Source organism: Callospermophilus lateralis, unplaced genomic scaffold (genome assembly GCF_048772815.1).
Source record: "Callospermophilus lateralis isolate mCalLat2 unplaced genomic scaffold, mCalLat2.hap1 Scaffold_63, whole genome shotgun sequence".
NCBI classification, from domain to species: domain Eukaryota; kingdom Metazoa; phylum Chordata; class Mammalia; order Rodentia; family Sciuridae; genus Callospermophilus; species Callospermophilus lateralis.
The window spans coordinates 7233811-7246819 of NW_027514713.1; the positions used below are offsets into that span (position 1 = coordinate 7233811).

Below are 13009 nucleotides of genomic sequence, written 5' to 3' on the forward strand. Positions count from 1 at the left end.
GCACCACCACCAGCCCCCAGCTTGACTCCGGGACCCAGCTTTCTGTCTCCTCATGCCCACCCTGGATGGGCCACTTCTTTGGCATTGGGATGTAGGAAATCCATGCTCCATTCTACCAGAAGCACTGGGTGGTGCCACACAAAGGGTGGAGAAGAAGACAGGACAGGGAGTCTTCACTGTCCCTCTGCTCCACACCTTTGCTGGGTGCTAAGTGGGGCTGCTCTTCCTGACCTTCCCCAGCACAGTGGCCAAAGCCAACATGACTGGTGTCCATGAGGCAGGAGTGTATCTCCACCACCAACAACTTCCTCTGTGTTTGGAAGTCACAGTTCAGAGCCACCCAGGCCACAGTGGTGTCCCCTGTCCATCCCTCCCCACTTCCCTGAAGCTAGTGGACATGCTTTTGTGTCCAGCATTCTCAGGCCTTCTCAGAAGCAATCTGCCCAGCACAGAGCCAAGTGCTCTTCCCTCATTTTCTTTCACAACTGAAAACATAAGTGACTGCAGAAATACCACATGGACATTTAAAAAACTTTAAAAGAAAAAATACACTGATGAGCAAAAGGAAGAAAAACTTCAGTTATAATCCCATCCACCACCCGGGGACTGAGATGGTCAGGAGCCACCATGGTGGGACAAAGGCTGGGATGAGAATAAAAGCCCTTCCTTCTCATGGGAGGCATCTCCATGCTCTACCCCTGTGCTCTCTTTCCAGGCCTGTGGTTAGACCCGGTAAAAGCACAGAGGCAGAATGTTTGCACAAGAAGAAATTGTTACTGGGTGGAGAAGGGGTGGCCAAAAAACTCTAATTGCACTTATTTTTATTCACTTTCAAAATCATTACTTTAAGGCCAGGTGTACTGGTGCATGTTCAGTAATCCCAGCGACTTCAGAAGCTAAGGCCAGAAAATCACAAGTTCAAGGCCACCCTTGGAAAATTTGTGAAACCTTGCCTCAAAATAGAATATTAAAAAGGGGCTGGATATGTAGCAGTGACACAGCAACCTGGGTTCAATCTTCAATACTACACACAAAAAAAAATTTAAAAAATTTAAAAATCACTAATTTGGGAGATTGCACAGCTGGGCAATACATTATTAGTATCTCACTAGTGTGGTTGTGGGTTATCTGACAGCCGAGTTTAGATGATGATGTTGGCCTGCATTACTTTTCAGAAACTTGAAGGCCTGTTTTCATATTATGTGTGTCTCCTTTTCTGCTTAACTTTGGGGTCAGGTTCTACTTGGCCTTGCAAGTAGATATGTCTCTGTGCATCCATAAATCATTATGTGCAGAGAAATAGCCCATGCTTCCATGCCATGTGGAGACCTACCTGCGAGGGTCATGTTTGCTGGGATCTGGTGGCTGATCTGACTGAAAGTCACAGAAGGCATCTCTCACCAGCTCAGGACACGGTCAAACTCTGAAACAAAAAAGAAATAGTTTACCACTGATAGATTATCAGCCTAAGGAGGGTCTCAATACAACTGCAGAGGAACCTTGGGGTACTGCACTTGCTCTCACCCGTAGGCCCTCTTTTCACCAGCTCTCACTACCCCAAATACCCACCCCCTTCCACTTAACTGGGTCAAGTTCAGGCACTAATGCCAATGTTGCTATTGGCTTCCTTGTCTCGAGGCTTGAGTGCAAACTTGAGTTTCCCAAACCCCTATGAACAAGGGGTGTTCCTCTGTCTCTCTGGGCAGCTCAGTGGCCTTCCCAAGGCAAGGATGCTGGTGAGAGGCCAGTCTCCAGTAGGAATTGCCTAGAGGTATTTTAAAAATAACCACCCCTCTGAACTTCTGTCTCCACACCCCTCCTGTCTCCAGCCAGCTCTGACACGGGGTGAGAGAGAGTTGGACAGAGATGTTAAAACCTTTTCAAGATGGCCTCTCTCTTGCCCGCCCTCCAAGAACCACTGGCCCAGCCCCTCCCTGACCCCACTAAAAACAACCCTGGACCACGAAAAAAGAAGGATCAAGGACCAATGTCATCACACTTGGTTGATTCAGAGACACAAATAGACACGTCGGGGCTTTGTGGGAGCCAGAGATGGACTCCCTACTCAGCATGAAGCCAGGGGAGCCAGGGAGGGACCCCAGTCAGAGCATAAAGGACAAGTCAGAATCTGGTGAAGAGGTCATTCTGCCAGGGAACTGCTCAGGCCACGGTCAGGGTGAAAAAGCTCAGTGTCCTTCAGGGCTCCCTTGAGCTGGTTGGTGCTGGGGTAGAGGTAAGAAGGAGGCAGGACAGGAAAGGAGGTAGGAGCAGCAAAGGCACTGCCTGGAGCTCACTGAAGACAGGAACGGCTGGCTCTGGAGAGTGCTTGTCACCCAGGCCACTCCATCTTTGACCACTGGTCACTCTGCCAGTGGAAGGTGGCACGAGCCAGCAGGCTGCCTGCTCACATCCTCACGTGGCTAAGTGACACTGAAGCCAAACTGGAGCCCCTTTCCTCCAAGAGCCAAGGTGCCTTCCCACTAGGAGCCAGGGTCTGAGCTCGTGTCAGTAGTGGGGCCAGCTCTGGGGTAAGAGCTAGACCAGTGCAGAGGGATTGCAGATGTCAACCCTTGGCTAGTCATGTCACATGTTCGAACCTTGCTTTTCTGACCTTAATTCTACACAGAGATGTACCAATTAGATGAGAAAAGCCTCCGCCATGCACCAGCACAAAGAATGTGTTATGAATGACAGGGTCCTTCCCTCTGTGTCAGGGTGGTCTGCCCCTCAGCCCTGCAAGGACTGATGTCTCCATTTGCAGGTGAGAAGAATGAGGCTTAGAGGGTCTATGTGACTAGAGAGTGCACAGACTTGACCTAGATCTAGCTGCCCACGTAGTCTCGGTCTCATTTCTCCTCATTGTGCTAGGTCCAGAGGCCCCTGCCAGGCCTTTCCTGAGATACACAATGGACCTTCTTTCTCTGGTATCAGGCTGGTCCTGATGGTGCCAGGGGGACCCGAGCGGGGAGGCAGGCCTAGTGCCTGGATGTGAAGTCCCCGGTCATGAGTCTCCTGCCTGCACAATCTGCTCAGGACCAGGCTATCTGAAGGCGACAGGCTGAGTGAGGAAGCTCTTGCCAGGAGAGGCAGCGGCCTCGGAACTTAACCTGGGTGATGGATCAGAAATGGAAGAGGAGGAAGAGAAGCCCACCTGAAAAAAGAAGGGGATCTGAGCAGGGGTAAGCACTTGGAGTCAAAGGATGTAGCCCTTGGCCCGAGCCAGAATGAGGATGAGGCTGTGCTCAGGGAGCACTTCACTCCCACAGCATCCCAGCTGAGCTTTTCTGAGCCAGAGCTAGGCCCACAAGAGAGACATCATCAGCTTCACTTTCAGATAAGGGACCTGGGGCTCAAAGAAGTTAAGATGCTAGACTAAGATCACACAGCTCTGAGGTGGCAGAGCCAAGTCGAGCATCCCCATCTTGTGAATTTTAAGTTCCTCTCTAGTGGCCAGGGGAGGAACTAGATTCTCACTACTGCTTCCTCCATGGTCCTGAGAACTCAAGCCAGTCTGGCCTAGGGCTATGGATTAATTTTAAAATGTGCTATGTATTTAAGCACATTCTACATGGAAGCTACTGTGCTAGGAGTTTGGGGAACATAGAGAATGTCAGGAGCCAGAGGAGGAAGACCAAGGAGGGAACAGGAGATGTCACAGAGGTGAGCAGCAGTGGGCATGGTCAAGGAATTGGTGATGACCATGGGATTAGAATCTGCATGATAAAAATATTACTCATAGAATATTTGCTACGTACACACTCTTTTACTTTAGTTTTCATAACTGTGTGAAGTAGCAATACTATCTGCATTTTATGAATGAAGAAACTGAGGGTCACAGAGGCCAAGTGACATTTCCATTCAGTAGAGTGAATTGAGTAAGATTCATCCACATCTTAATCCTAATGACTGTGAATGTGGTCATATTAGGAAAAAAAATTTCCTCGAATGTCATTAAAGATCCCAAAATGAGATCATCTCTGATTACCCAAGTGGGCCTTAAGTTCAATGGCAAGTCCCTATGAGTGACAGGCCTGGAGCTGGCAAGGGCTTCATGCAGGGGTCCCAGGAGAGCACAATATCCCCCTGGCGACCCTCAGGAGGTGTCAGCCACATCTGTGTTGTGGCATTTGCTCAGGACCAGTGAGTCCTCACGGCCCACATGACCAGCCTGGGTCTACCAGGGGGAGCCACAGGTAGGAACCCAGACTAATTTTTACCCTGGAGGTTCCTAAATGTGGTGGGATCCTGGGGGGAGGGTTGGGTCATCTATAGTGCCTTCCATGCCCTTGGGGAACCCAGGGAGCCCCTGATGCAGGAGGCTCAGCTGCTCACTGTCAGACTGTGGACAGAAGAGGGCAGGTGCAGCAAGAGGATTGAGGTGCCCTGCAGAGCAGGACTCCTCCTGGGGGCACCTCCATGTGACCATCCTTGCTTTCCACTACCCAACCTTCCTCACTCAGTTTTCTTGGGAAGGACTCACTTTTAATGGTGGCAAAACATTCAAAATGTAAGTTTTGCCCTTTTTCCAGTGGGGGGAATCAAACCCAGGGCCTTGCACATGCTAGGCGAGCCCTGTATACCACTGAGCCACATCCAAGCCTACTGACATTGTTAAGTATCTCATTCAGTGGCACTCTATACAATGTTGTGTGACTGTCACCAACCATCTCCTGAAGTTTTTCATCTCCCTAACATTCATCTGTAACCATTAAAACCATCCTTTTCTCCCTAACCTCTAATCTACTTTCCAACTCTATTAATTTGCCTGATTCTAAGTATATCATATAAGTGACATCATGTAGTGTTTGTCCTTTTGTTTCGGGATTCTTGCACATGACTTGATGACTTTGATGATCATCCCTGTGCAGTGTGTTTCAGAATGACATCACCTCCCATCAATGTCATCATCCTCACCCTCGACCACCACACCTCTGGTCACTGAGACTGCACATAATGATTAAAGGTACCTTGAACTCAGCCCATGCTTTGAAATCCTTTTTCTAACTACAACATCATTGTCAAGGATATGAAGGTGGCCTGCTGAATGTAGAGGATGTGTGGAATGTTTGCTCTGCAGAGATCCTGGCCTGCTTCCCACAGCTGGGGCCCAGGCCCTGCGGGCTTCTGCAAGGGGGCCCACATGGACATATGTCTTCCGAGACGACTCCTCATCAGGACTCAAGGACGCTTGTCAGGGGACCTGGGAGTGTCAGAATGACCAATAGCCCTGCCTGACTTTAGGGTTTGCAGCTTATGCAGCTGTCCTCTCCTAAACTCCCCCCACAGGGCTGCAGGGACAGCAGGAGAGACATCATTCTGCTCCACATTCAGTGAGTGCCTTTGAACAACACACTCTCCATGAGTGTCACAGGCCACCACCCAGGAGCCTCAGGCCAAGTTGGCCCATGTCAGAGGGAACTGAAGCGCCTGAGGATAGCAGAAGCATTTCCTTCAGTGTGTGGAGCCAATAGAGGTTGCACTGCATGCCAAGTCAGGATCTGGAATCCAAGCAAAGCTCAAATGTATGGCTGCCCTGGCTGTCAGGAGCCCTCCCTCCTTCCCCACCTGCCTTCCCTCCCAGCCCTGAGAAGCTGATCTCCACAGATCTGCTGGCTCTGAAAAGTGAGGGAGGGGGAGTGGAGACAGGGAGTTGCCATGGTGATGGCAGCCAATAAGAGATCCTCTGCTGCCAGCGGAGGAAAGGCCAGGTGGAGTCCCCCCCATGTTGACTGGGAAGGAGGGTAGGGTGGGGACAGTGCGGATGAGGGGGAACAGGACATCATTACCTGAGAGCAGAGACCAAGGGGGGAAGAGAAGAAGTGGGGAGGGCTGCTCCATTTCTATCTAGCTGCTGTTTGAGTGCTGGGTTGTGGTGGGCAACACACACACACACACACACACACACACACACACACACACACAATCTGTACAGGGAGCATCTACTCCATTTATAACAAATAGACACCTATTCAGTGGTGAGGCCTCAATTTGAATGTTGGGGCAGAGAAGGGAAAATAATATTGGAAAGAGAGGGAGTGAGGGGTAGGCCAAGCTACTGCCTGGATATCTTCCCAGTGGGAGAGTCCTGGGGCTTCCTGGGCTGAGGCAAAGCCACCTGCAGCAGTGATGAATAGAAAAGCACACAGTTAGTAAGAAAGAGGACAGGCATCGAGTCCAAAGGAGAAGAGGTGAGGAGAGACCAAAGGAATCAGCGAGGTCAAAGATAGGAACGTTGGAAGCATGGCACTGAGACCAGGGGGAAGACAGAGGAGAGGCTGGTCAGGAGCTGAGCTCGTCACATCTTGGTGCTCAAAGTTCCCAGGAGCCTTGCTGAAGAAGACGAGACCAGAGACTGTCCCTGCACCTGCCGAGTCAGTGTTGGGTGGGGCGGGTAGGTGTTTAATGGTCAGTGTTGGGTGGGGTGGGTGGGTGGTGTTTGGTTCCCTAGGTAATGCCTCTGGACCTCATTCAAGGTGCGTGGCCCCCGACAACATGCATCCACACCCCTGCCTCTGTGCAGACTCTCACAGCTCCTCACACCTCAGGCTGCACTGTGACAACAACATTCAGACCCTGACTCTCCATATACTGCCAGGCCGCACAGTAGGGACCCAATTCATTTATCTCTAGCCAAAAATCCAAGGGCAGCCGCTGCCCAATGACCTGATCACCTGTAATCACACACTTGCAGCCACTGGGGCACAAGGAGCACCTCCGTCCCCAAAGGGACCCGTGCCTTTGACCCAGGTAGTTCTACTGAAGACCAATTGGATAGTCTCCCTGGGGAAATTCATTGAGCCTCTGACCTCTTTCTAAACCTCATAAAATGGGGTGTTTGCCTCACTTCAGAAGACCTTATCAACACACGTGTGTCGGTATTACTTGCACCAATGTGATTTGTAAAAACATATAACATAAATGGGTGTTTATTTTCTGCCTTTATTTTACAAGGAGACAAAGGTTTGGGAGATTTATGTAGAATTAGTTGAACTGACAATTGTCAGGAATTTACTTAACACTAATGAAAAACATGTATGCATGGCATCACTTTTTAAAATGTGAATGCTTATTTCACTGACTCAGAAGCCCCTGTGACGCCAGTGGCTTGCGTTTCTCTCAGTAAACTGAGACACAAATAAATGCAGTCAATTAGAATTTAAGCAACGTGTATTGTCCATGCTGTTTGTTTATGCCAATGATTAGATTTATAAACTAAATTGTATTGGCAGTTAATGTTTATAACAAAATATACTCTGCTTAGAAAAACAAAACTTATCAAGTAAAAAAAACTTATCAAGTAAGCTAAGACCTGGATGTCCCTAGAGAACAGTGCCTGGCACAACTACACGCTTAATAAATGTCAGCCATTACTACAACACAGACAACCCATAAGTCTCAGTTGTGCAGAAGCCCATTTCAAACTTGTTTTTTTAAGAAAAGTTTATATTAAAATTTAACAGTAAAACATTTAAAAATACACAATCCTATTAGAAAATGGACCCTGGATATGAAGAGATGTTTTATCAATGAGAATATACAGATAGCATATACACACATGAGAAGTTATTCAAAAATACTAGCCATAAGGGAAATACAAGTGTCTCTGTGAGCAGTCACGACACACTTAGTAAAAGAGTAAAATAAAAGTAGTTGCAACACCAAATGCTAGTGAGCGTGCAGAGAAACTAGATCAGTGAGACGTTGCTGGAAGGAATGGAAAATGATACTCCAGAAAACAGTTTGGCAGTTTCTTAAAAGATTTAACACACACTTACCAGATGTGTTTGTCAGCTTTTCATTGCAGTGAAAAAATAACTGAGATAACTTAAAAGAATGAAAGGTTTACTTTGGGTCATGGTTTCAAAAGGTTCCATCCATGGTTGGCTGGCCTCATTGTCTCTGGGCATGTGGTGAAATGGATCATCATGGTGCAGGGCCAGGGTGGAGCAGAGCTGCTTACCTCCCCGCAGAGGCTGGGAAGCAGACAGAGTGGGGGTGAGCGGTAAGGTCCAGGGACAAAATACACACTTCAAGAGCAGCCCCCGGTGACTTGCCTCTTCCAGTTAGGCCCTACCTCCCAACATTTCCACTACTTTCCAATAATGCCACCAGCTGGGACCAAGCCTTCCACACAGGAAGCTTTAGAGGACATCCCAGATCCAAACTACAACACCAGGGGGCAGGCAATTGCTCTCCTCAGCATTGTTCCTGGGGAAATGAAAACTCATATTCACACAAAAATCTGTGTACAAATGTTAGAGCAGTTTTATTCATAATAGTCCCAAACAGGAAATAATCAAGAAGGCCCTCAAGAGGTGAACAGCTACACAAACCGGTATATCCACACCACGGATACTTACTGTTGGGTGTTAAAAAGGAATAGACTCCTGATGCAGTGACTTGAATGATCTCTAGGAAATTATGCTGGGGGTGGGGGAAGGATGGCCAGTCTCAAAGGGTTACAACTATATGATTTCATGGATGGAACAGTAACAAAAAGACCAGATGACAGAGTTGAGAAACAGATTGGTAATTATCGGGGCTTAGGAATGGGGGTGGAGGGTGACTAAAGAGGTATCAGAGAAAGGAATCCTCCTGGGATGGAGCAGTTTTGCATCTTGAGGGTGGCAGTGTCTACACAAATCTATGAGGGGCGTGAAATGGCCCAGGACACACTTCACCACTGAGGGCTCCTGGTCCTGACATGGTACTATACTTACCTAAATTGCAACCCTGGGGGAAACTGAGAGTAGGGACCATGGGGCCTCTCTGTACTATCTTTGCAAGTCCTTCTGAATCTATGATTATTTAAATATAGACAGTAACCAAAAAAGTAAAAAAAAATGAGTCATGACTATTTCATGGAACCCAAAGATGGTTCCATCCCAGAAATGAGTCAGGCAAGCAATCACAAAGCAGCTCTGCATCTCTCTCACCCCCCCAGCCCACCCCGGCCTGCTTTGCAGAAACACCTGCTTCTTCTCTGCAGACCACCTTTCTACTGTTTGTGCCCATGGCTGCCACTGCTAAGTAGAGGCACTGGCATCTTTGTAATCAGGCCACACAGAGAAATCCATTTGATGTCTCCTGTATCCGATTCAAAATTCCCAGAAAAATAAAATCTTCCAGCCCTGTGTGGGCCAGGTTTCCATACCAAGGTCCACGGCAGAGGGAGCCCATGTGCATTTCTACCTGCAGACACCTGCTCCTCCTCAGCTCCTGTTGCACACAGAGGTGAGGCTCGGGTCCCAGGCAAGGCCTCTTTCTCCTCCAGGAGAAACTCATCCAGCCTGTAGAGGAAATGATAACCATCCATCCTTGAGTCCCACCTGATGGGAACCCTGGGAGGAAGACTGGACACAGCCATATTGCTTTCCCACTTAAAAACAAAAGAGGCAACTCCAGGCCCACAGCCACACACTGGTCACCAGCTTGAGGTGCAAATTAGCTCTGGCAGGACACCTGACAAAGCTCATGGCCATCTGCATGTTGACCCCTGCTGACACCTGGAGCTGGTCCCTTGGCTAGCCAGTGGTGCCAGTCCATCTTCTGTCCATAAAGATATTGCCCTTCTCCAGGGTCCTTCACAGCCACCCTGGGGCAACTTTGGGGGCAGAATTAACTGGCTGTGGTTTCCTGAAGCCTTCTGCGGGGAGCTGGCAGCCTCCAGGATTGGGCCTGTGCTCTCCTGAAGACCCGAGATGCCTGGCAGTGCAGTTGTGTACAGCTAAAGACCCTGTTGTCCAGGCTACAGTTTTCTTGGCAACAAAAAAACCTGTAAAATCTTAACTGGCAGCCTGTTGATTTAATTTAGGGAGTCTGCGTTTACTCAAAGTCATCTCCAGACAGCTTGCTAAGCAGGACAGCCAGAGCCGGGCTGTGCCTGTGGGCTTCAGTTCTTAGAAAAAAGCTGGAGAGCTGTGCCCGAGTTCTCTGCCTAATGAATTATGCCTTTGGGTGTGGAGGACACCAGCAAAGAAATTCTGCCTCTGCCTGGTTGGCTCTGTGAACTTCCCAATTGCCAGAACCTCCCTGTTTCATAATTGACATGCCAAATTTAGTTCTGGATGTAGGTTGCGGCAGAGTGTAACAGTTGCAGCTCAGTTGGTCCTGTGATTACCTTCTAGGATTGACTCTCTGTGGTCTCCGATCCTATATCATGAGCAGAGAGGCCTTCAGGAGCAGGGTTGCATAACTGACCTGATTGTTGCTATACACTTGTAGCAACAGTCTCAGATTTGACACTTCCCCTGGCACCTTGCTGAAGCCCCAGGGCGTCTGCAGCACAACCTAACATCCTTCAACCTGACCTTCTGAGCCCCTAATGCCTCAGTCTCATTAGAAAAATTCTCCAAGTTCCAAAACCCACCCAACAATCATTTCACTAGTGGTTTCAGTCTGCAGGTCACTGATGGCCAGCTTTCTGTTCCAGCATCATGGAATCCAAGTGTCCCCACCCCTGAAATGGGTCAGCTATGTGATCATGTGCAGCTTCATTTCCTGGTTGCATCTTATTCCAAGTTCATTTTGCTATAAATGAACAGGAAACTACTCCAAATTACCATGAGAAAAATCAGAAAATTTATTCAAGTTTAAAGGAATATCACATAGAAAGCAACACACAAAGGACAGCTGGGTCGGAGCCAGGAATTGAAAGCTAACAGAACCTGGAAGTCTCGGGCTCTGTCTCCCATACCTGTGCTCCCCGCACCCTTTCTTTCTGTATCTAAAAATGGGAGTTCATAACCCACTTGAATCAAATGTATGAAATAGATATGTCAAGAGCTTTGTAATGTTTTGAACAACCAATAAAAATAAAAAATAAATAAAAGGCTATTTTTCTTCCTACCTCATGACAGACTGACTCCCCAGCCCTGACCATTCTGTGTTTCCTAGCTTGGAAAGACAGATCAGTCTTCTCTTTATCTGAGCTCCAGAATCTCTCTGGTTCAGCTCAGGACAGATATATGTGTGTGGCGCCTGGGATTTGGGCCAGTGGGTTGGTATCCTAGTGCAAATCTGCATGGAATGGGAGTCCTGCTCTGGGTGAGGCCAAGTGGGTAGTGGAGGGCCAGTAGGTGCGCTGCCTCAGGATTAGCAACCACCGATGAGATAGGAATGTTGTGCATATCATCTAAATGTCTTTGAACACAAGGTCATTGCAGAACACTTGAATTAGGTTGGACTGAGAAAACTGGGATGGGAAGAATGTTTGCAGTACCTGTGCCCTCATCTGTAGTTCTAGAGTTGCCTCTGTCCCCACACAAAAATTCCAAGGGATGAACAGTCTAAGGATGCAGAGCAGACAGCCCACAGGTGACTCTTCAGCAGAGGGTCAGGCTGTGGGACATGAGGTGGCCACCTCCCCAGCCAGCAAGTTCTGCCTGTTTACATGTTTCTCTATGCACAGGGTGCGAAAATCAGGGTGCTGGAATCAGCACTAGTGTCATCCTGACTCGTTCCCTTCCTACCCTACTCAAAAGCACACTGAAAACATGGGCAAAGGGCCGACTTAGAATCCTCCCTTATAAAAGGTAAGGACTTCAGAGAATTGGAAGATCATGAAAGCAGGTTTCAAAAAGGGCAGGATAGAAACACACACACACACACACACACACACACACACACACACACACACAAAGTTAACAAAAAGCCACTGAGACTTTCACTCATCTTCCAGTGTAGTTTAGGATCTGACCCTTTCTGTTCAATGGATCCAAAATCAGTTTAGGTCAATGATAGGTGAATTTAAGCACAGTAATCTTGAAAATATATTTGCCCGTGAAAAATCAGTTCATAACCAAAAATCCAAGAAAATTAGAAATGATCATAAGCAGAACACAAGTGGCATTCTTATACTCCAGCCAAATAAGTAGGGAATTAGAGGAAAAATAAAAACAGGTAAATTAAAGGAAGTGTGATGAGGGAGGAGGCTGGTAGATTTGGAGGTCACTGGAATATGGTCAAAAAGTTTGTGTTTCATATTGTGCTTTCCAGAGAGAATGGTTATCAGTTTTCTTATTAGGAGGAAAAAATCTCACGTTTTCAGCTGATTTTCTAGAAAAATATCAGCGTTTTATTATCTGGACAGATTGTTCTTGATTAACGTGGAATTCGCACATATGATCCACTTCTGTGAGGTTCTTCTGAAAGTGATGAATCCCATCAGAAGGGATGGAAAAGCCATCAGGGGCTGCTTGGGACTAGGTCAGGCTTGGGCTTTGGTGAGGGTGAAACAGGAAGGAATTTGGGGGAAATGGAAATATGCCACATCTTGACTGTGGTAGTGACTAAATGGGTTTCTGTATTTGTCAAAACTCTCCAATTTAAAATGAATATTTTTGTTGTTGTTGGTGGTGGAATATATCTCAATAAAACTAATTTGAAAACAAGAAAACGCTGTGCAGTAATGCAATGTCTGTGTCTATATCTAGACCAAGATCTATGATGAGAAAAGGAATGCTGCCCCAGGAGCACTGCGGGCACCATCATCCTGAAACAGAAGAGCTGTGCCTTTCCTCTATCCATTGAAGACAGCAGCAGGGCCAGGGCACAAGACTCCACATGGTGGCCTGGGGCTACAGGTGGGGATGGGAGGTTTGGTCAGTTATAAGATGCATGAGCTCTGAGGGTCTGTGATACAGCACAGTCATTATAGTTAATATTTAAAACACTTAGCATGAGAAAGTAGATGTTAAGTGTTGGGGGGTGGGGGTACACACATCAGGTGATGGACATGATAATTAACTTGATTTTGGAACTAATTGGACAATGGACATGTATAGCAATTCACATCTTATGCTCTAATTATATATGATTTTATTTGCCAATAATATCTCAATAAAGAAAAAAATGAAAGACTCTCCAAAGCAGACGATGTGGAAAAGGCTTGCAGGTAGAATAAGGGGCAGGGTCTTTCCTCAGTGGTGGGGAAAGAAGGTGATTCAAGCCCCGAGACCAGCCTGGGCCTGGCCTGGAGGTCGACAGGGCAGACTGTAATGGGGGCTCA

General features: G+C 47.6%; 1 pseudogene; it reads right to left on the reverse strand.

Annotated features, from left to right (window-relative positions):
* LOC143389485 (growth factor receptor-bound protein 14-like) overlaps positions 1–9316 on the reverse strand; it is a 91737-nt pseudogene extending 82421 nt beyond the window's left edge.
* Positions 9317–13009: the final 3693 nt, after the last annotated feature.